Genomic DNA, 4,226 nt, shown 5'->3' with positions numbered 1-4,226 from the left:
AGAGAGAGAGAGAGAGAGAGAGAGAGAGAGAGAGAGAGAGAGAGAGACGTCACGTTCGCGATGTAATATTTCTTCTCGCATATGCCCCGGAGATCGAACTCCGAAATACCCGGAGTTAAACCTAATCTCGGACGAGTAACGAGTATCGCGTAATGCTTAAGAAAGGGATGGAATCCGCCAGGGAACTGACAGGACAGCAAAATAATTAACGAATAACAATTACGCACCTTATGGTTGCCCCGTTGCCGCCCGATACCTTCTCCTCTCCTCAATCCTCCGTTGGTCCGTTGTCGTATCTCCGTCGGCGCACTCACTCACTCACTCACGACGTTCACGAAAATCGACGATATTGTCGCTTATGATCGCGTGACACTTTCGACACTTTGCACGGCACTACCGGTATTAATCTCGCGAGGCCGCGACGCGATGAGTGAGAGCGAGAGGAGCAACCGTCTGAACCGTCGCAAGGACGCTACACTTGCTGCTTGTGAAATTTTGGTTAACTACAATTAAAGGCCATCGCACACAAAATTGCACAGGCTGCATAAGCATAGCATAAGACCGCTGGACCAATGAGCATCTCATGTAAATTAATATGGTGACTTTATTATGGCGCTGGATGCTCATTGGTTTAGCGGTCTTATGTTACCCTTATGCTATGCATTTTGTGTGCGATGGCCTTAAATCATCGATTAACACTCTGTCTGATCGTACAGCAGGTATAGCTCCGTTCGTAGCTTCACCGTAATTCTTCCGTTGTGTAACTAATTGCAATACGCGCCGCGTCGTGAGATTAATACCGGTAGTAGCGCCGTGCAAAGTGTCGAAAGTGTCGCGCGATCATAAGCGACGATATCGTCGATTTTCGTGAACGTCGTGAGTGAGTGAGTGAGTGAGTGAGTGAGTGCGCCGACGGAGATGCGACAACGGACCAACGGAGGATCGAGGAGAGGAGGAGGTATCGGGCCTAGGAGGTATCGAACGGCAACGGGGCAACCATGGGGTGCGTAATTGTTATTCGTTAATTATTTTGCTATCCTGTCAGTTCCCTGGCGGATTCCGTCACTTTCTCAAGCGTGACTTAATTCGCCCATTACGTGATATTCGTTATTCGTCCGAGATTAGGTTTAACTCCGGGAATTTCGGAATTCGATCTCCGGCATATGCAAGAAGAGATATTACATCGCGAACGTGGCGTGTCTCTCTCTCTCTCTCTCTCTCATTCGCACGGCCGTAATATTACTTGTACGACTTTTCGCGGATTAATCATGCGAGCGAGTTAATGCGGAAATATATAGCCGCTTGCGACGGTCGCAATTGTTTCTTGCATTCGCCTTTTAAAATCAGCCATATCTGTTAAAATAACGTTTAAAAATTTAACGCGATATATATATATATATATATATATATATATATATATATATAATTATTTACTTCAAGTATTGATTATCTTGAACACTGCTTTAATGTAAAATTATTTATACGTTACAGATCAACGCAGGGTTACAACTCCGCTGTTACGCATCGACCGGTAAGAGAAATGAGATATATCTATTATCTATTATAAAAGAATCACGAACAGTTTTTTCTAATAATTGTTTGTGACAAAGAGAGAAAAAAAGGAGAGAGAGAGAGAGAGAGAGAGAGTCTTTTACAAACTAAATCTCGAGATGTAAAGTTACCTGTCAAGATTGAAGTATCAATTTTGATGTGTGTAAATAACTTGAAAGCATTATTGATATCTTGAATTTAAGACAACAATTATCGTTCTTCTCTATTTGGTTTCAAATATTGTATATACGTACTTTTTTGTGATATAGTACATGCATGGCATGGCTCTTTGAGATAATCCTTCTTTAATTGTTATGACATATCTATAGTTTCGGCAGAACGAACTCTATGATATAAAGACATATAACAGGGGCATGACATCTAGTTTTACAAGAATGAGGCCTGCTATTTAAAAGACTCGCTCGCAAGAAACGCGTCACGTTTTCCATCTTTCTAGCATTATGTGGATAAACCACGCCGAAACAAAGGATACGTTCAGTTAGAAAGTAGAAACGCACGAAACTCACCGCTCACACATACATGCACATAATTAATTCTTTTCGAATAGTCTGCCACCTTGTGATTCATTTATAGGGTGACTATACATATATGTTATATGTTATACGTGATAAGAAAATGCTGTTAAAGTTATAAATCATATTTTATATAGTTACTACGTGAAAAGAAGAAATTGTTAATCTGAATGGAACATTCGGGGCCGGTTGTTCAAACCTGTTGGTAAACAAACTAATAGTTAAATCATATATGTCTTTGTTTTTCTTTCAAATTAGACAAAGATAGATATATGATTTAACTGTTAGTTATTAGTTATTAGTTAGATTTACCAACAGGTTGAAACTGGCCCTCGTAGTGCGACCATTCCAGAGTTAAGTGGAAGAATAGCGGATTTTGTCTCGCGTCTCTCTCTCTCTCTCTCTCTCACTCATCCGGGCTTTTCTCGCGCGATTCCGTCCGCGGGAATCTTCCGTAAAAGTAACCGTTAGCGATACTTGACGAGTTCATGGAGAGACGCATAGAAGGATGTAGTTTTATATCGCCTTTGAAAAAACTGTTTTGCTGAATAATTTTTGGCTAGTTCTTCTATGTTATATATTTCGTAAATTAGATTTAGTGTTACTTATAATTAGTCAAATGTATTATTATGATATCATAATTGAATTACAACATGTGTTATTATACATATACCTGTAACTAAAAAAGAACATAAAGTACAAGTAAAAGTAAAAGATAAAATAAATGTTCACACATTTAAATCTTTGCCAAAAGATTTATTAATTAACATGATGGCAAATAAATATAATTTTCAACATATACGGTATATGATTTGTCTTGTGATTCAAATGTAGCAAGCGCTCTAAACTAAATATTTATATGTATTTCTACCCTTATCTCTACCACGACAAACTCGTATCGCGTTGTTGACCTTGCAAGCGCTCTAAATTCGCAGGTCGAGCTTAAATCACAGCGCACACCTCGCGAACCTTCGGCTTCCGGTGATGTGACGCGTTTTAAGTCGCGCACCGCGCGAAACTCTCTAGTCCGCTTGCGGTAGGTTAAGGTTAAGTGTGAGAAGAGAAGAGAGTAGACAGAGAGAGAAAGAGAGAGAGAGAGAGAGAGAGAGAGAGAGAGAGAGAGAGAGAACGAGACGTGAACGGAGAGTTTCGCGGCCCCGTTTTCTTTCCTCTTTATTAACGAGATCGCCGTAAGTCTTGTGCGGGTGAATTACACGCCTACTGTCAATCAATGGCTGGCAGGAATCAGCCTACGACGGCGGGGGCTCCTCCGGAACACAATGGCACCTGCTGCTCCCGGATTCGTAGCCAGGATGCGTGGCAGGTATCGATGACTTTTGTCTACTGTTAACAACGAGAAAAGTTGCGAGTCTGTCTTGGACTTATTCACTGGAAAAAAAAAACTTAGATCGAAGAAAATATTTTTTCACATAGTACCAATGGCTTATTTACTTAATATAATCACATATTTATTTAGAATTAGATATCTTTACTTAAATTAAGTAAAAAAATATGTGATTATATTAAGTAAATAAGCCATTGGTACTATGTGAAAAAATATTTTCTTGGATCTAAGTATTTTTTTTCCAGTGTTGTTGCAGTGATTTACAATCGATTATCCCTGCGATCAAAGAGATGTCGTGTCTAATATCAACATCATGTTTCGAAAAACCTCATTGTTTGGCAAAGCGAAACTCAGGGACGCTCCTGGGCGTATTTCCCGAATAGGACCTTTCCACCACGCAGCGAAGTAGTTTAATACGGTCGTTCGGTTCTCTCCCCCTCTCCCACGTTCGGGGAGTCGCGTGCTTCTCTTGAGCGATCCCGCCTTAACACGCGGGACACACGCGACGTTGGTAGTTTACCCACCGGCGCGACGACGGAGGAAGCAACAGTTGACGATATCGACGTGAATGAGGACGGTTTATGTACTTTCTACGGCGCGCGCCGTACGAAGGACTCGCGCGTATGCGTGAGAGAGGTTCTCGCGTTACGCTCGTCATGAGAACGATGTATATAGATACGTACGTGTGTACCATAAAGTGCGGTATAAACACACACGACCGGGAGGATCGGGGGAAGTTTGAGGAGGGAGACAGAGAGAGAGAGAGAGAGAGAGAGAGAGAGAGAGAGAGAGAGAGA

General features: G+C 41.4%; 1 protein-coding gene across 3 annotated transcripts in view; it reads left to right on the top strand.

Moving 5' to 3' along the window:
* LOC112454000 (basic-leucine zipper transcription factor A-like) overlaps positions 1-4,226 on the top strand; it is a 56,227-nt gene that overhangs the window by 7,828 nt on the left and 44,173 nt on the right. Inside the window, exon 2 of one of the 3 annotated variants that reach the window (XM_025015130.1) lies at positions 1,492-1,531. The exons of the other annotated variants lie outside the window; for them this stretch is intronic. The gene's annotated coding sequence lies outside the window, so the exon portion shown is untranslated. The remainder of the gene's footprint in view (positions 1-1,491; positions 1,532-4,226) is intronic. 3 annotated transcript variants of the gene reach the window in all.

Source organism: Temnothorax curvispinosus, unplaced genomic scaffold, assembly GCF_003070985.1.
Source record: "Temnothorax curvispinosus isolate PA1 unplaced genomic scaffold, ASM307098v1 QBEX01004771.1, whole genome shotgun sequence".
Lineage (NCBI taxonomy): Eukaryota > Metazoa > Arthropoda > Insecta > Hymenoptera > Formicidae > Temnothorax > Temnothorax curvispinosus.
This window is presented reverse-complemented; position numbering and strand designations above follow the sequence as displayed.